This window comes from Pezoporus flaviventris, unplaced genomic scaffold (assembly GCF_033815535.1).
Source record: "Pezoporus flaviventris isolate CSIRO_AGI_PZ_B2104156 unplaced genomic scaffold, CSIRO_AGI_Pfla_v1 ptg000002l, whole genome shotgun sequence".
Classification (NCBI taxonomy): Eukaryota; Metazoa; Chordata; class Aves; order Psittaciformes; family Psittacidae; genus Pezoporus; species Pezoporus flaviventris.
The window spans coordinates 10,109,438-10,129,617 of record NW_026892550.1 but is presented as its reverse complement, the minus strand read 5'-3'; the positions used below and the strand labels follow the sequence as shown (position 1 = coordinate 10,129,617).

Here is a 20,180-nt window from a genome sequence, read left to right as displayed (position 1 = left end):
CACGTTCAGACTCTGTCATGTGAGGAGATACAAACCTCTCTGAAAATTGGCAACAAAAGCTGCTAGGGAATTACCTTTCCATAGAGCCTGCTGCAGTGTGTGTAATAGCCACCATCCTGGAGATGCCAGCATGTCTACTGGTGCCTGAGCTCAGCACACTTTTCTGTGGAGTGTGATCAAAAGGAACATATGAGGTCCATATAGATATTATACACCAGTTGCTCATTCCATGCTCTGCATTTCCCACTTTCCAGTCACTGTTGCCTTTTTCATCTTCATCCGTCTTCCAGAGGCTTTTCCTAAAGCCCTTCTTTACATTTGTTTTGGGGTTATAACTTTCCCCTGAATTGCTTGTGGATCCTGCAAAGTGCATCCCTACCTAAATCAGATGCTGCCACCTGTGTGTGTTACTGATTATCACCTCCTAGTGTTTATCACCTCTTTCCATTTTTCGCTAATAATACTTTTACATTAACCTACCTTTTAGGAAGTCTTATTCAAGTAGTATTCAGGGCACATGATATGTATTAAAATATTACGTATCACTCATCTCCATGATTCTGCACCCTCTATTGATGGACAACAATATTCAATGCTTTCCTTCCTTCCTTCTCCTGCTCCTCAGTATTGAAATTTTGAGCATGAATCATTTTCCGAGATTTAGACACTGAAACAGAAGATGCTGACAGCACTGAAGCAGAGCTCTATATTCAAGATTATCTCAGGTCTCCATCCACAAATCTGATCTGGTTTATGCTAGTTTTCTGCTTTAATATATTGCTAGTTTCTTTGTGGCCAATGTGGTGTGTTATCAGCACTTTCTTCCTTTCACAGAAGTCCATTACAAATTTCTTTGTGTTGTTTTACAGATGCAAGTGTTTTTAGTACAGGCATCTGCTCCCAATTTATATATACTAGCAAAGACTACCATATTAATAGTATGTTGATATTGTAATTCTTAATATAGTAAGAGTATTTATAATGACATTTAAATAATTTTGTAGAGTTAATTAAAATGATCAGGCACTCCATCTAGTGAGGCATAACAGTATCCACAGTACTTATTGCCTGTCTCATATGGCACTGCCAGGTCTACCCTGGTTTTGTGACCCACCCTCCCTACCTGCCATGCCAGGGTAGTGCTGACCTCCAAAGCTGGAAGTGGAGGAGAGGCTGAACAAAAGCTCCTCTCACCAGCAAGATCAAATTAGCAACGAAGTCTTAAGTAACAGGGGAGAGAACAAGAGCTAACCCCTTTGATACAATATTGATCCTTTTTTGCAAAGCTTCAGTGTCAATCTTATATTAAAAGTATTCTGATATATTTGCATCTTGGAAATTTCACAGCATTGTGACTCTAAGCAGACATATTCTCTCCCTGAAGTGTCAGATTTGCATGCGGTGTGCTTGAGTCATTTTTGTGTTTGCCGTTAGTGAAGAAATTTAAAACCTTTGATTAAAGTACATAGATGGAGAGAGGAGATATGCAAAAAGTCTGTAAACTTCAGGCTGAGCAAAGCATAAACCAACAGTAGCATATGGAAAATTGCTTTCTTCTCCTGTTCCTGCTTTAATGGTTGCAACTTTTTTTCGGCTTGAATGAGCAATACATACATAAAGTATTTTATCATTCCCTTGGAGATTTCCTTCCAATGTAAGTTTTGTTTTAATATATGACAAAATAACAAAGACTTAAGGGGCAAAGAATGTGTTTACATTATTTCTTCATGACTTGCATGAGTTTTATATCTCAGGAATTAAGTAGATTTCCTGCAGTGTGGTAGAAGGCATTTCATTAAAGGATATTGCAATTTAAGCTTCCTTCATGCCTTGGATGAGATGTGGTCTCCTTTCTACAATTTTTGACCTAGCAGATACACAGAGGGATGAGAAAGAGGAGTTACAACACTGGTCATCTGACAGAGTTTCATCTTTCAAAACCAATCATCTGGTGGGCAGGGACTCTAATTAAGAGACAGGTTGCCATGAGTCTTGTTCTGCTGAAGTGGGACTTATTTCTGTTGCATTTATTATCTGCATCCTTTTTTTCTGGCAGCTCCTCAGAGGCTTCTCCTCCCTCGGGGTTATTTTCAAACATATCTATATCTCTGTAAACTTCAGTCCCAACTACTCTGGATAAGTTTTACAGAAGAGAAAGAACAACAGCTCAAAGCTTTGATGCTGTGTGACAGACTTCTACTGACAAGCCTCCACTTCTCCCAGCATGTGTGCACACAGTTTCCATTCATCCCCAGGGGAATTTCCTACTGACCCAGTGAGGATAATTGCACTTCCCTGCAGCAGAGGAGACAAGGCAAGCAGTTGTGTTGTTTTTGCACACAACTTTTCCATACTGTCAGCAAGGAAAGACCTTAAAACATGGTGCTAAACTGGGAACTTGCATGGTGGGAACATTGCTTGCTAAGCAGCACACTTTCAATGAACCAACATTTATTAAATTAGATTGTGGTGAGTTTGATCATTCTTTACACTGATAAGCAAAATCATCTTGACAGTCAGACTAACAAGAATGAATAATAATCTTTCTCCAGTGGCTACCACTATTCAGCTATTTATCTGTTCATCTTGTTGTAAACATGAAACTTCAGTGCAATTCTGAATGCAGAGGAGTTGCTCTCTAGTCTAATGATAAAAACAATACAAGGCTGGAGCCTCCCTTAGTATTTTTTCTTTCACAGTCACTATTCTGTGTCTAACCATGTTATAAGTCACAGTGGTAATCTTATTACACATTTCACACTTTGGGTTTTTTTTTAGATTTGAGGGTTTAATTATGAGCACAGGTACTTTAAAGATAAATATGAGTTTCTTACAATAAAATTGAGGGCCCTCTTTCTATAAAGAGATGCTGTCTTTGCTGTCAGGTTAAGTTCAGATTGTAAGCATTTTGAGGTTCAAACCATATTCTTCTCTGGCTTTATTTAGCCCCCAAACTTCATTAGTTTTTAATAAAAGCCAACACTGCTTAAAATCTCATCTTTCTCTGTAGTTGTTATCATTCAATGTCAAATGATGTGCAATGGAACTGGAATGACAAAAGACTCCATGAATGTTAAAAAACACTACAAGAAAAATAGCAGCACAGAAAAGTGACAATTTTTTACCAGTGTTAGAAAAACAAACTGGTCAGACAGGCTTACGCTGAGCTCTAAATGCATGGCCCATGAGTCCACAATTTGGACCTGAAGTGAGCATGGTTGGTATTTCAGCCAGATGAGCAGCACACTGTGGAGAGCCAGTAGCGTAGCAAGTTAAAAATAAACTGGTGGCAAGATAGACAGATTTGAAGATATGAATTAAAAAAAGGACATCATCTCCCTGTGCACAGTATGGAGGAGATGTGCAGAGGGGCACAAGGAAGGCTGAAGAAGAGGCCGGGGAGTGCAAAGTGTGGTGTGGGCAAGGCAAAGCTGCTGTGGAGAGGGGCAGACCCTAACAGCCAAAATGAGAAATGAGCAGAGAGTGGAGAATGTGGGAGAGAAGGTGGGGGTGGAAAAGGGGGGGCTGTGTGGTAACAGGGGAAATAGGGGGTCGATTTTAAGTATGTCTCTCTTATCCATTGTCAGGGTCAAACATCTTTATTCACCAACTGTGGAAAACTTTGCTGAGAGTTCTTCAGATAATTAATACATGGGCAGAAAAAATACTCTAATACTCCCTCTGTGTGTTCCTAGAACAGGTCAATATGGGGAAATGCAGTTTTAGATTTCTTATGTTGTTCTCTGAAGTTGCTACAGAAATTAAGATATGGTCCTCTAAAAATATTGGATCAATAGGTCTACTCAACAAGTGTCAGAGGTCTATTCTGAAAGCAAGTCAATTGTCAATAACAATTACTAATATTGTCACTCAGCAAGATTTGCTGAGTTGAAAACCTATTGCCAGAATGCTGCATTTCTCAGCTTTTATTCTGATTAAATGTATTAGTTACCTGGAGTTCTGCCTTTAAAATCTCCAGAGACTCACAACTTGCCTCTTTGAGGTGCTGCAAGACTTTCTCCTGATGGTGCTCCTTCAGTGCTTTTCTGCAAACTTACTGAGCCACAGAAACACTTTGTGAATGGACCCCAATGTAAACACGTTCACTTACATGTACAGAGAGTTGAATACTAATTAAAGCTTATTTCCCTGAGTCCCAGAGTACTTTACTGCTGAAACTAAGAATTATTAGCTTATAGGTAATTATGTTCATTTCCAGTCAAAAGTCTTTTATCCTATCATTATTGTTTAATATTTGCTTATGGAAGACACAGGGTCAAAAAAGAATAGCATGTGAGATACAAAGCTGAGAAATTAAATTATTAAGACTTAGTTGTCTAGATTTTTGAACATATGCATCAAACCAGTTTAACTCTTTAGTTAATGGGAAGAATGGTGCTGCTCAGTCATTGCCTGCTTTTCCCTCCCAAGATATACTTGGTCACCAGTTTCCTTACATCAGAGAAGACTTTATCTCCCTGAGATGAAATGTGGCACCAGTTGTACAAAAGCAGCTCTGTGTAGCAGTGTCAGGTTCCCTGGATGCCACAAACAGCTGGGTTTGTGATGGCTACCGTCTGGAGGAAAGAGAGGAGCCCCTGGGACCCTCTTAACACCCCCTTCTTAACCTCAGATATCCCCCTCTTAACCTCACCTGGACAGAATACCATACAAAGCCTTAGCTGCTTTCATGCTGCAGGCAAGCAGGATGTTTTATTTGATGGCAGCAACTAAAAATATCCTTAAGCATGCAAGGTATTTTAACTACAGCACAGTTAATCACGTATGAAGGTTTGCGTTCTTCGTGGTGTGAGGTGACGTCAAGCAAGACAATGAGCACCAGAAGCGTGACTCCTGCAAGAGGCTTAAATACCTGCCTGTGCTTCTGTGATAACACATTACAATAACTCGACTTGAGAACATCCTCAGTTGTTTTTGTAATGTCGCACAGCACGCAAGATGTTTCTTATGTCTTTAAAAACTTCTTGCACAGTTCACCAAAACCTAAATGAGGAGTCTGTATTTTTTTTTTGACAGTCTAAGCAACTGGATACCTATCCAACACAGCCAATGGAACCTAAAAAGCTCATCCAAAAATAGACGATCTGAATTGTTCTTTGCAGTCCAATGATCATGTCATTTATACATCCATTGACCATGAATGGGAATATAGACACCTAATTCACAGTGGAACATAATCCAAGGATCTTAATCCGAGACCTGAATCCCTTCTCTATTTTCCGTTGAACAAGTAGGAAGGATAATATTTTCAGTACAAGTAGGTACTGTAGCAGAAGTTGCCCTGCAGAGAGTCTGCTTTAAACACACCTTCATCTGTACTGTATTCTTGCCTAGTAATCTTAAACAGGACGTTGCTACTACAGTCCGTGGACTCAAGTAATATTGCCAGTCTTTCATTCCTTACCCAGGTTCATCAAGAGGAACTGGAATTCCTCGCTGCTTGATTCAAAGCAATATATTATTGACAGCTTTTAAAATAGGGAGACTTCTTAAAATGGTGGTGCATTGGAATATGAGTTGTGGTTTGGGTCAGATGTAGCCTGCCAAGTCTCATCTATCTTAAACAGCCACCTGCAGGAATACACGCATTTATTGATCTCTGAGTTTCTTTGTAAATATTTTCTCTTAAAAGAAGAAGTACTTATTTTTAGAAGAACTTACTTATTTTTAGAAGTAATTTATTACGTTCCTTTCTAGGATAGGTGAGGCTGGAGGTAGACAAGTGTCATGAGACTTCTGCTTAAAACATTAAAGATTGTTTGGAGGGAGCAAATGCATCATAAAATCAGATATTTGCTCCTCTGTTTTATACAATTAATCCATCTGTTGGTGGATTTCACAAGACCTGCCAGCTGCTACTGACATTCAGGTGGTAGCAGGTCAGATTTCTTAATCATTTATCAAATACAATTTTCTTTTCAAGCACAGACTTTGCACCTCTCATCGTAGTCTACTGCAGCTAAATTTTGCATATACTAAATCAATAAAACTACCCAGAAGTGGAAGCATACACTGAACATCAAAGCTCACTTCACTGTGGAACATATTCAGCCTTCTCTCAGGGATATGTTCTGGTTGTATTATGGAGTCTGAGGGGGTCAATTTGAGGAATAAAGGCCCAAATATTTATACCCATGGTTCTCATGTCATGACCATGAGACAACAGGAGTTAATGGCAGTGGTGAGGGAGATGGAGAGTATGACATTCATGCTAGCATTTGGGGTTTCAGATCAGAGTGAACAAGACAGCATTACTGATTTCTATTTGCTGGTCTACAGCCCTTCTCCCTGCTATATGTACTGCTGAAACTTGAATCAGCAGAAAATGTCCCTAATGGGAAGATTCACTGCTGCAATGAAGGGGTGACTGTCCAGGCACTAGCTGAAAACCTGAAACCTTTGGAAGTTGCTGGCACCTTTGCTGGCCTGCACATGAAGTTCACCATGCTGAACTGTACTTTAACTGCCAGCCAGGTTGGCTGTAATTAATTGCACTATGGTACGGAGGAAGGAGACATTATTAAACAATGTGATATTATTGTGGAGGCTGCTGTTTTAATGGGCATCTGATGGACTTTTACATATAGAAGTTAGTAGGAATTTTAAGACAAATTGTAAGAATATGATGCAGTAATTACACAGCATGAATAGTGGCTGAGTTAAGCACAAGTGTATATTGTACGTTTTGTATATTTTCAGTTGAAAAATTGAATATATTGGTTTATATTTTATTTTTGAGTTTGCCTGATAAGCTGAGCAAACTTGGGGATATCTGATACATCTGAATGGATCTATTCTGTATTCACAGGAGCAGTGAAAAACAAAGTAGCAGCTATATGAATTTCAGTCACTGCAGAACACCACATTTTCTATGCTAGCTTTTTACAGCAAAGCCAAATATGCTTCTCAATAACAATGCTCTCCTGATTTATCTTTAGGCAGAAGACAAATGTCATCAATTTCTTCTCTCATTTAGTTTCACACATGGATTTCTGCCTGTGTAAACTGGAAGAGGGGCTATGCCTTTTACTAGAAAGGGTCTGCTACTTGTGTAATTGCTGGCAGAGTACATTCTCCCCCTTATTCCTAGCCAAAATCTCTCACATGGTATCATGGAAGGAAGCATTACCATTGCAATGTGTATGCTTTCTAGGTGGACCAGATAATTCTTTCCAAATGCCACATTCCAGTTAGCATCTAGTGAGTTGTGCATTTCCTATGGTTATCAGGGATGTCACCTCTACTTGAAAGCTGCAGGGGTATAACCCTTCTACTAGTATACGCAGAAGGTCTCAGCAGTACTTGATGCTACAACACAGAAAAGATCAAAGTCATCAGCTGGGAGGTTATCAAAAATTACTGCTATGTGGTGATTCTGCATGATTCCTCCATGTGATCTGGAGAAGCGTTTGGCTGAAAAGACTTTTTACTTGAAGTGTAGTGGGGTTTCGGTACCATCACAGTGTTGACAGTTGTTCAAGATTCCCCTTAGAGATACCCAAAAGTCCAAGAGTTGTAGTCATGTCTAGTGTTAGCATTAGAAAGCAGTTCTAGCAAAGGAAGCGGCACATTTGTCTTTACTTTGACTCCTTCAGGCAAGATGAAAACTAACCATCAATTGCCTGCCAAGTCATTTGTGCTGTTAAATGTTCACTTGGAACAGAACCACTGTGTCCAGAAGTGAATCCTGGATAACACAGTCTGTGCTTTGTTATGTAAAAGCTCAGTTTACATGGCCACGGTGGTATTTTCCAATCCCAGTCTCTGAGACATACAATGCAACAGAGAGAAGGCAAAGTACAGGTTCACATTCTCCTTTGGACATATGCTTTTATAGCATATAAGAACCTTCACTTATTTTTCTTGCTATTGCAGTATGTAATCAAATCTGTGATACAGTCATATTGGATCTTCAGAAAGAACAGTGTCATGAAACATTCTGTGTTTAATATTTTATTCTTAATTTAGCATCTCTGCAAATTCAGGAGCTGAACCTAGCCAACGAAGACTATCATCTGACTACATGTACTCAGACATGTAAAGTATAGGAGTCATGTTTTAAAAAGTTCATTTTCTTCAATCTGGAATAATAATATCTACTGCAACTATTTCTCTAAGCTAAAATTGACAAATACAGTGTTTCTGAAGACCACTGTCCATTCAGTCAAATGTAGATATCGTTACTGCCACCTATTGTTACAAATAGAAAATTGAAGATATTTTCATGATCATACTTCTCCACATAGAAATAAAATTGGAAAATAACAAGCATGTTCCAGTTGAGGTATTTGTAAATAAGCATGTTTTGGTGCCTTCTTTGACAGCTTTATTTTCAGAGCTACATAAAATTGGTTTGTATAAGCACTAAGAAAATCCAAGATCTTCATGGACACCTAGTAAAAATAATACTAAACTAAACAGGAATCAGAGGCACCACAGAGCTTAGCATCACAGTAACAGATTTCTATATATCTGGGTACTACAATCCCAAGATTTGAGCCAGGCGCCCAGACACTCTTTAAAGGAACATAAGAAAAGGTAAGATCTTCAGAGGCCTTCATTAGTGAGGGCATTTTCACTTGTCAAAATTATTACAGCAGCTATATTTTGCACACATACTAGAAAATGATCTTGTTGCCACACAGAAGGAAAAGGCTCCAAAATGAAATAAAGGACTGAATTATAGGATTCTGATTAGTATCATATGAATGCATGCTAACAGATAATTAGTTGGAAGTAGTTATGGATTTTTTACCTCTGCATTAAAGCCCCAGGAGTAGGAATTGCAGGGAAAAATGAAAGATTTCAAATAAAAATGACAATTTTAAATAGGAAAACCCAATAAAAAGATTTTTCTTGCCAGGCTTACTGAGTGGTTGAGTACCTCAGGTTTGTGAATAATGCATCACAGGCTGTATTAGAACAAAATTACACATTTATGATTGGTGGTAAATACATTATTTGGGTTTGCATGTATAGAATCTCATAAAAATGTTTCAGTTTTACGGAATGATTTTCAGATCCTGAAACCCTTACTTGTTTCACACAGATTTCTCTGGAATTCTATTAATTTCTAGATCTAGAAGTTGTCTTAATGACTCTTGTGAAATTTGAACATATGATTAAAGTATCATAAAACTATTAAAACACTGTGATGAAACCAGGTTACCTTTCAAGTTGTACTGTTTGTTAGTCTGAGCCTTTCCTGAAGGACAGTAAATTTTTCTGAGACATCCAATATCTATCCATCCACACACATATATTTATTTGAAAAGAAAATCGCAGTCTTCTAGTGGAAGTTGGTGATTCTCAAACTGTATCTGGTGAATCACTGCAAAACTACAACTTTGGCCGCATGCCTTATTTGGAGTCTGAAACACAGATTTTTTATTCCCCTGGATGGAAACAGGGCTGACTAAGTCAGTCCCGCTGGGCAGAACTTAGACCAATTAATGTTTTACATTTTAGGCTTTTTGACATTTTAGACCAAACCAGGACACTAGAAGCGATGCCCTTTGACATTGTGAGTCCTCTGTGTATAACAGGCTCCAGAAAGTGCAAATGGAAATGGCTGAGTTGATGAAATGAATTGTTGTGCCCTTTGCTTCTCAGAAGATAAATTTATGCATGGACGTCCTGGTGCAAAACAGCAGGTTTTTTTGCTTTTAAGCAGAATTAGTGGATCTCAGCTGTGCTGGAGTTTTCTTTCTTCTCAAGAGAGAAATAGCTAAAAATGTACATACCTTTTTTATTTATTCCTATAAATATCTCAGACAGCTAAAGCCATGCAACAATAAATTACCTGTGTAACTTGTCTCTGGTTGTCAGTTAATTAGCCCAAGTGTAAATATGTAAAGATCAGAACCAGCACATTAATTTTTCATCATCTCGATCACTTGTTTCTGCATTTACTGTCCACACCAGTAGTGGCTTTCATTGACAGACATTGTTTCCTCATTCCTGTTTTAGTCAGACACCATGAAGTGTGAAAACCTATTTGATTATCCTTGTGGCTTGGCTGTCAGATGTGGTGCCTTGAGGAAACACCTCCAGATTTGCACAAACAGGCATCCACAAGATGTACTTTTCTTTACAGGTCTCTCATAGTCTAATACTACATCTTCTTGGCTAATTTCCAATTTTACTGAAGTCTTTAAATTTCAAAATTACAGTGATTCACAGGGTCATGACACAGCATTCATTAGAGCAGGAACGTATGGCTCTGGGAGTCTTTTTATGAAAGGACAGTAAGTGGCAGCAATTACTGGTGAGATGTGATGGGTATGTGAACTGGCAATCAGGGGTCTCAGGCAGTCAAAAGTCTTTCATTCCTAGCCATCTGATAGGAAATAGCAATAAATAACTCTGAGATTCTTATTATGATTTTGTTTTCATATAATTGAACTTTTCTCGAAACTAAGGAGGATGCTAGTAAGGAACAAAAAGCTAAAAGATAAATGAGTGATGAGGTGCTGATGAATGGAAGAAAGGATGCATCAGACTTCATTAAGACAGTTTCTTGAGCAGCCATTCTTGATAGGTACTCTGCACAGCTCAGCTCTGGAGAATGTATCATTTCTGTGCTGCCCTTACAGAAGGAAAACACCTCTGACCAAATTAATCTCTTGCCTCTATAGCATATGTTGACATTTCCTTCATCTGAAGCTTCAACAAATTTGCCATGAGAAAACCTCACTATGTATGCACTCACTTTCTTTTATACCTTGGATATGTGTATTATTTTTAAATCTAGATATCACATAGGAAGGAAATAAGGTCCCTATCTGTGAAAATCAGAATTTATTCAACCTTCCATAATTAGGAGAAACCTCTTTATGATGTATGTTATGGTTCACTTCAGTGTTCTGATATAGTGATAAGTCTCATGTGAACTTGAATAATCCATAGCTGAAAGTTTTATTTCCCAACTTATTGCCATTTTTACAGCTGTTAAGAACTGCTATGCAGCTAATATTAATCCTAATAAAAATTGTCCAAAGATACTCATGCTACATTAGTTTATTATTATGTAGCAGATATATGTTTGTGATCTAATGTGAAACATTGGCGTGACTGACTAAACCTAAATAAACCCTAATAAAAAAAATAAAAGGCTCTCATCAGGTATATTCTGTAGTATATAAATATTATATACTACTACTATATATTCTGTAATATACAATTATATATGAGGAATTAATTGAAAATAATTTAATATTTGAGACAGTCAGGTAAACTGAGTTTACCAGAATTATCCCTGCATGATTTCAGGTTGCTATCCAGAAGTTCTTCCTCTTTGTTGTGATTTTTTTTAATGTTAGCACATCTTCTGAACTTAACAGTTGCATCTAATAGTCAATGCAGACTTCTGGTCTTCATACAGCATTGCCTGTATCCAAGAATACAACCAATGCTCACTTTAAGTCATGAGTGTTTGGACTATTTTGACAAAGAGAAGGCAAAGGGGATTGGGAAGGTCATTGTAGGTTAAAAACTATTTAATGTGACTTTCTGTGATCTTAGCATAATTTTTTCCCCCCAGTGAAAACAGTAACTTCAAATGCCTGTTTCTGCATAAGGCAAAAAAATATTAAGATAAAATAACAGCTGCATAATTAGGGAAAAAGCCTTTAAGCTCAGCATTTCAAGGTTTATCCTACACAACATACACTTAGATTGTCAGCACTAATGAGAAAAGAGTATGAGAAAAACTTTGTTAAGATTGAAACTATGCCTGCTGAAGCCAATGTGATCCTTCCATTGACTTCAAGGGCCTTTGCTGGATCTTGCTTCTTTTGCACCCTTATGAGAATCCAAAATCCATCTAATTTCTCTGTTGCGTATTTTGAAATGATCACTGAGAAAAAAACCCATAACATACTGCAAATGTATAGGCTACCTTAACTATAAGGCAATTAATTTTAGGGATACACAAATATGGGCTCACCACAGAACGAGCCAAGCATATATTGTAAGTCATGGAGTTTTATTTCAGTAGGCTCTAGACATTACCACTCCCCCTGGGGGAGGTTCATTAGGGGCTGTAGTGCTGCATATGGTTTATAGGAAGCTACTTGATTGCTGCTCCTCACCTGAAGGGTGGAGGAAGCCCTCTTTTCTCCCTGCAGAACTTGTCTATACATAAAGGATCGTGGGGAAAAAAATCAGGTTGGAAGGGACCTCAGGAAGTCTCTAGTCTAACCTTCTGGTTAAAGCATGATCAGATATGACAGACCAGTCTTCCCAGGGATTCACGTAGTCATATCTTGATAAACTCCAGGGATGATGACCACACAACCCCTCTGGGCAGCCTATTCCACTGCTTTTCTGTCCTTATGGTCAAAGATTTCCTTTATATCCACTCTGAGCCTTCCCTTGTTTCAACTTACCCCTGTTGTTCTTATGCTAGATTCTGACCTCTGAATGACAGTGAGTACCTTTTATCTATTCAAATAAAAGCATTTAAAAGCTGCTTTTAAAAATCTAAGACTTAATTTCATGAGTTTGTACACAACTGAGTTTTCTTTGTACATTGCCTTTGGTTAATGGAGAGTTGAAAACTGAACAGTTCTCATTCAGAGAAAACCAGCCATTGTTAAAAAGTGAAAATACTCCTAATAAGTCATGCTGGTAAAACTGCTATCAGCTAAAATACTCATAGACATTACTGTGGGATTCTAGAGGCTCAGGAGGATGGAAATGGGCTAATACATTAGATCCTGCTCTGAAGCAGCAATGCAAAGAATGAAATCTGTCAGACATAAAGTTGAAAGAATGTACTTTGGATTTTTGCTGATACCAACTTAGGGGTAGGGGTTATTACACATATGAATTCAGACCCATCCAGTGCTGTTATAGTTGGAAAATTTCTTCTGACAGTTTAAAAAGCTGTTTGGACTGGCAAAGAAAAGCTGCTCCTGTGTTGGAAACACAGGGAATCTTTGCATAAAATAAGGAGAAAATACAGGCAAAAGCAAAGAAATTGCAAATTTAAACATGGCAGAAACTAGCACTGTGGTGTTTGGATGTTTGCTGCAAAATATGAAAGCAGAATAAAACAGATGGGCAGAGTTAGTTTTTCAATTCTCACAGGTTTAAGGGAAAGCATAGATCTTGTGTTTGGCATTATTACAATGTGTTTCAAAAAGGTGAAGGGAAGACAGCATCTGAACTTGCTGTAGAATTGCTTTCCTAAATCAATTAGATTAATCTTAGCTGGAGGAACTCTAGCCGGTAGTTCTGTTATTCCCATCAACGGCTAAATCTTTGTTTAAGCCTCTGCAGCATTTTTGCGCAATTATGTCTTGTAGTAATCAACTTGAGTTTAATTCTCAGTTGTATAAATAAAAACCCTGTTTGTTTAGTTCAGTTTTATGAAATATGAACCTTGCTTTCATTTTCCAAAAGCAAATAGAAAAGTTCTAATGACCATCTAGATACTATTTATTATTCGATACGCCTGTCACATCGCATCTTGCAGACCTCTTCTGTTAACTAAACAAAATTAATCTATTTGTTCTTTACTCTCAGGGAATTTTTTGTTCAGCCGTCTCCAGATCTTTTAATTTTTTATGGTTTTCCTTTAGATGCTACGAAATCAGGTAATCTGAAAAACCTACCTTTGTTTTAAATTACAGCATAACACCTTTATTTTCAATATTTTTCTGCAACCTGCTTAGAATTATTTGTTGTCAATGTGAAGTGGTAGTCAATGAACCAGCTACTACTTTTTTTCCTTCACAAAGCTGGGCAATTCATAGTTGACTTCCCCAACCACACACCTTTCACTTCTAGATTGATGTTTCAAGTCCAATTCTTATCAATAGAGTTCAAAAGTTACAATGTCCTCTTTGCTAATTTGAAGCAGTCCACGTGAAACGTTTTTTGGAATTTGGTCTGAATTTCAGGTTTTAGAGCTAAAGGCATCATCACATGTTTTTCAGTCTTCTGTCTAAGAGTACTTGACCTGCATAAAGAACAGAAAAATGTGACCTCTAGAAGGTTATATATGATCATGAATCCTGATGATTAAATCATATTCTCCTTTTCTGATGTATACATATAATATGTGTCTATTCTCAATTTTATCTGGCACTGTCTATATAATTACCTTGTTTTGCTCACTCTTACTGAGATTTCTGAGTCATTTTTAGGGGAAATAATCATCTTTTTACCGCCTCACATAGCTAATAAAATAATGTGTTAGACCTCTCCTCTTCTCTAATCTATAGAGACCCAGCTCCCTCAGTCTTTCCTCATAAGGGAGATGCTCCACTCCCTTAATCATCTTTGTTGCCCTGCGCTGTTGTCCAGCAGGTCCCTGTCCTTCTTGAACTGAGGGGCCCAGAACTGGACACAATATTCCAAATGGGGTCTCACCAGGGCAGAGTAGAGGGGAAGGAGGACCTCTCTCGACCTACTAACCACCCCCCTTCTAATACACCCCAGGATGCCATTGGCCTTCTTAGCCACAAGGGCACAGTGTTGGCTCATGGTCATCCTGTCGTCCACTAGGACCCCCAGGTCCCTCTCCCCTACACTGCTCTCTAACAGGTCGTTTCCCAACCTATATTGGAACCTGGGGTTGTTCCTGCCCAGATGCAGGACTCTACACTTTCCCTTGTTATATTTCAAGTTATTCCCTGCCCAACTCTCCAGCCTGTCCAGGTCTCGTTGGATGGCAGCACAGCCTTCTGGCATGTCAGCCACTCCTCCCAGCTTAGTGTCATCAGCAAACTTGCTGATAGTACACTCAATTCCCTCATCTAAATCGTTGATGAATATATTAAATAATACCGGTCCCAGTACTGACCCTTGAGGCACTCCACTAGTTACAGGCCTCCAACAAGACTCAGCCCCATAGACTACAACTCTCTAGCTTCTCTCCTTCAGCCAGTTCGCAGTCCACCTCACTACCTGATCATCCAGACCACACTTCCTCAATTTAGCTGTGAGGATGCTGTGGGAGACTGTGTCAAATGCTTTGCTGAAGTCAAGGTAGACCACATCCACCGCTCTGCCATCATCCATCCACTGTGTTATTTCCTCATAAAAGGCTAAGAGATTGGTCAAACATGATTTCCCCCTGGTGAAGCCATGTTGACTGCCCCTCATAACCCTGTTATCCTTGATATGCCTTAAGATGGCACCAAGGATAAGGTGTTCCATCACTTTCCCAGGGATGGAGGTGAGGCTGACCGGTCTATAGTTACCCGGGTCCTCCTTCTTGCCCTTTTTGAAGACTGGAGTGACATTTGCTTTCCTCCAGTCCTCAGGCACCTCTCCCGTTTCCCAAGACTTGGTAAAGATGATGGAGAGTGGTCTAGCAATGACTTCCGCCAGTTCCCTCAGCACCCGCGGGTGCATCCCATCTGGACCCATGGATTTATGGATGTCCAGATTGCTCAACTGATCTCTAACCCATTCCTCATCGACTAAGGCAAACCGTTCCGTTGACCTGACTTCATATAAGGTCTCAGGGGTACAGGGCTCTTCAGGACTGCCCGCAGCAGAGTAGACAGAGACAAAGAAGGCATTCAGTAACTCTGCCATCTCTGTATCTTCTGTCACCAGGGCACCCATCCCGTTCATCAGTGGGCCTACATTGCCTCTGGTGTTAGTTTTGTCTGCCATGTATTTGAAAAAGCTCTTTTTGCTGTCCTTGACCCTTCTCGCCAGGTTTAAATCTAAGGATGCCTTAGTCCTCCTAGCTGCCTTCCTACATCCTCTAGCAGCAGCCTTATATTCCTCCCAAGTGGCCAGCCCCTCCTTCCATGACCTGTAAACTCTCCTCTTCCACTTGAGCATACCCAGCAATTCCCTATTTAGCCACGCAGGTCTCTTGGCCCTCTTCCTTGACTTCCTACGTGTCGGGATGCTCCGATCTTGAGCACGGAAAAAGCAATCCTTGAATGTCAACCAACTATCTTGGGCCCCTTTACCTTCAAGCAGCCTTGCCCAGGTCTCATTAGTCTTTCATGAACTTTCTTGTAGCCAAAAGGAGGGGGAATAAGAACGATGGCTAAATTTGAGCTTGCATACATTATTTTTCATAGACTTACAGACTAATTCAGGCTGGAAGACACCTCCAGAGGCCTCTAGTCTAATGTCCTGCCCAAAACAGCATCAGCTTCAGATCAGACCACGTTGCTTGGGGTTTATCCATTCAGGTCTTGAAAACGCCCAAGGATGAAGACTACACAACTCTGCTTCTTAATTTAGAAATCTGCTTCTACCCCACTTAGTAACACCAGAAAAAAACATTGATGGACACAGTAATTAAAGCTGCAGATACTTGAACCTAAGTAATTTATTATCATTCAGTTCAAAGAACTCTGGGATATGTGGTGAACATGAGCCACATTCATGGTTTTCTTCCCTGCAGAGGGAATATGTTCAAACACTGAATGCTTACTCAGCCTAGATATTATAGAAGATACAATTATATTATTAATCATTCTTTCCTACTCGGGAATTATAAGCAGCACCTTCTTACTGTACTTTCATCCTTCGTGCAGCTTTATTTTGACATTTGTAACTAAGGCAATTTGAAGAATGCTAGAAATCGTTTCACAGGCAATATCAACAAGTGACAATTAAACTGTGATTTTTTTTCCAGTTTTTCTCATTTTTCTGCACCCCTGAGTTTCTTGGGCCAGCTGTTCTGTTAGTTTTGACTGGTCCTGTCACTGAGCAAAGACTTTGAAGGTTTCTCTACTCCCATTTTTGTGTTGCTCTGATTTTGTTGTGTATAAAGAGTTGGAGCAGCACCGGTACAGACTGTGAAATTGTTTATGAAATCTATGTTAAGGACACTGCCATAGCTCTGCTGGTCATTGCTTGGTGAATGGTTAGAGGGTAGCCCAGGGGTCTTCTGTATCCAAACTATGAGTGAGTTTGCTCCTTTCAAAAGTCCTTCAGTTTCCCTTATGAGATGATTTAAGATACTTGTATTATGAAATGAGTGTTTCAATTCATTCTCTTAGCTAGGGATATGCATAACAAGAAAACCCTGAAGTTAAGATGCTGAATTTCACACCCTGTTGTTTGAACATACTTGCTAAGGGGAAATATGTTATCTGAAGAATTGATGTGTAGTCAAAACAGAATTCTACTTGCTTAACATGTTTGAATTTAAACTGCCTAACTTTAAGAGGATCTATATTTTGAATCCAGCTTCCCACATAAACAGTATTTTTACCATTTAAATAAATTTAACTACTGTATTTGTTTAAAGAAACTAGCTGGGTTTTGTATAACAGATGCTGGAAGCCCTCTATTTTGAATATATCCAGTAACTTTAATTGCAATGCCCCTAGACCTGCAGTCTTCCCCTTGGCTGTGTTGGACGCTCCCTGCCCTGCACTTAGCAAGCAGTGGTCAGTGTGAGGGCAGACCAGTGGTCTTGTTGCTCTGGATTCTTTCAATAAACTGCCTCTGGAGAGGAGAGCTTTTAGTGGCATGCTGTAAACTGGGGACAATCATATAACAGAGTGCTGCTGGAAAGCATGTTCTTCACAGTGACGCTGAACTTTGCTTTCACATGCCATGTGAATCTGTGCATCACGCACCTCTCCAGGCATGTGATCCCAAACCAGCAGCATGTTACTTAAAAAATTTGGTCATCTTCTGACTTAAGGTAGCTCATGACTTTTACTTGCTGTAAAAGCAGTTTAAAGTAGCCTGTTTTGAGATCTGAGACACAGTTATGAGTCTATCAAGTTGCCCCAGGGATTGAGGGGTTGGGCTGCTCTGTGCAAAGGGATATACAGTTGTACCTGCCCCCAACTACTGTCCTGCCTCTGAGCAAAATGAGGAAAGTTGGCAGAGCCACAGTGGGGAAAATCCCTTAGGTGGGAAAGACCTTATGGTCTGTGTGCATCTGCACCAAGTATCAGCCACTGCCTGAATTAGTCACAGAAATATAAGCACAGAGCTAATTTTAATACTCAACTTTCTGAATATTACAGATGCAACTGCATGAAGAATATATTTGATGATACACACAGCTGTCTTTTCTGGCACAATAAAAAGTATAGTCTATTTAATGGTGCAACACCATACCAGATATTCAAATTATTTAAAACCATCTTCTTGAAGAAAGCACAGAAAAGGAACAGTCTTGTAATGAACAATCTCTGGGCGCATTGTTATACACATGACAGTAGCTCATAGCACTGAATTTCTCCTTTTTCATCAGCATTATTCTCAGTGAAACACTAATGGTTGTACCATTCCAATTCTTATTTTCTTCAACTGGGAAAACCAGTTTGGAGTGATGATGAATGTAACACTGATTTTAGGAAGCCACAAAGGCCCTGATGTACTTTGGTGTGACCCCTGTTGTTTTCACCCACATGAGAAGTGCACAAGTCAGACTGTGCTTGCTAAACTTTGTGAAGACAAAGTTTAAAATGCTTTTATAAAGTTTTAAAATATTAAGTTCAAGAGACTAAACTATGACACGCTTATTTCCATTGAGAGTCACTGGTGTATTTTCAAGATGTGGATCAACCACCAATATTCTTCAGCATGAAAGTACAATTCCAACTCTTATCAGAAAATGGTTATCAAAAACCAGAGATTGTTGATAACAGCTGAACAGTAGCTGTTCCAAAACTGTCTCATCAATTGAGAGATTAGATGGCACATTATATATAAAAATGTATAGATTTTCCTACAATAATTCAACCAGAGAAGTTTTATAATATAAGCAAAGATATTTAATTCTACAGTTCACCTGTAACTCACAACTTCACTCATGTGAAATGAGGGCAAGGAAAGGTTTTGATATCGTAAATGATATAATAAGTCAGAGTTTGGAGGTTTGTGGGTGATGTGGGCTTTAGGAGAGATTTCTCCTTTTATTACACATATAACTAGAACTGCTACTGAATCAGACAATTATAGATAACCTGTAAGCTGCACAGAAAAAATACAGTATTTCTCACCGATATATCAGTATAAATTTAAATGTCTGTTCCAGATGGTAATTCCTAGAGAGATCCTTTTCCTTACACAAACACATCCACATTATTTCCAAATGTGCAGGGAATGAGTCAAAGTAATTTCTTATTTGTCCCACGTTTCTCCAGCTGCTGCTACACAAATTGTAAACACAATCTTAGTGTACTTCACAATTTCATATGATTGTCAGGATGGGCTACACAGTGTGGAATTCAGAATAGTAAAGTGTAAGCTGCATTATTTCTCAATGAGGGTGTGGAGTTGGAGTGATAAGTGAGCTCGTTTCATGCAAGCAATATACATATCATAATTGGTATTGCTATCTTATTCCTGTATGATATTTGCTTCAGAAGTCATTCTGATGTTACACATTTTCCTCTTGCAACATTTCAGTTTTCTTTATTCTATTTGCAGGTGCATTTGAAAAAAAAAAACTCTGTTAGAAAATCTAAGTATGTGTTAGCATGTATTTCAGTCAGGAAAGGATTTTCTAGGAAATGTTTAAATTGGAATGATCAAGCTATCCTTTAGCGAAAAGAAATTGCACTGGTGGAAGTGTTTGGAGTTCATTTGCAGATTCATTCAACAGCTTATTTTGTCAGTTTATAGTCCCTTGTCTTTTGAGATTAGTGGAAAATGCAGCCCAAGCAGCAAATGCTCAAGGTAGACTGATGCATCTCCCACTCCGGCAATGCTGCACCAAGAACACAGCTTCAAAACTGTATAAAGTGCAAGCTGGCAGGGAAAAGGCAGGGCCCCCCAATACCTCTGCATCGCAGTCACTAAGCTGTAGGGTGAGGCAAACCAGGGATGAATCCAGGCTGGCAAAGGGAAGAAATGAGTTTGATCTAGAACGGCTCTTCATTATGAGCAATGATGCTGGACCAAAAAAGTGGGTGGGAAGAGCCATCTCCATCCATCCTGACAGCAGCATGAATGTAGGTCAATGGAAACGATCCTGAAAGTACAGCTGTCTAGGGTGATGTTGTTCCCTTGTGCCAAGAATGATAGAGTTGAGCTGATGTTTCACCACATCATGAACTCCATCTTCCCTTAGCCCTGCTCCTTTCCTCAGCATTGTACCTGCCATTACAGACAGACAAGTGGGGATTTGAGGGCTAAAAGGAATGCTGCTTGACTTATCCAATTAGCATAAGACAGCTAGCAGGACTGTACAGTATGTGAATGATCAT

General features: G+C 39.1%; 2 protein-coding genes across 2 annotated transcripts in view; one reads left to right on the top strand and one right to left on the bottom strand.

Annotated features, from left to right (window-relative positions):
* Positions 1–20,180, bottom strand: part of EVC2 (EvC ciliary complex subunit 2) — a 437,493-nt gene that overhangs the window by 255,130 nt on the left and 162,183 nt on the right. The window lies entirely within an intron of this gene.
* Positions 1–20,180, top strand: part of STK32B (serine/threonine kinase 32B) — a 161,479-nt gene that overhangs the window by 89,179 nt on the left and 52,120 nt on the right. The window lies entirely within an intron of this gene.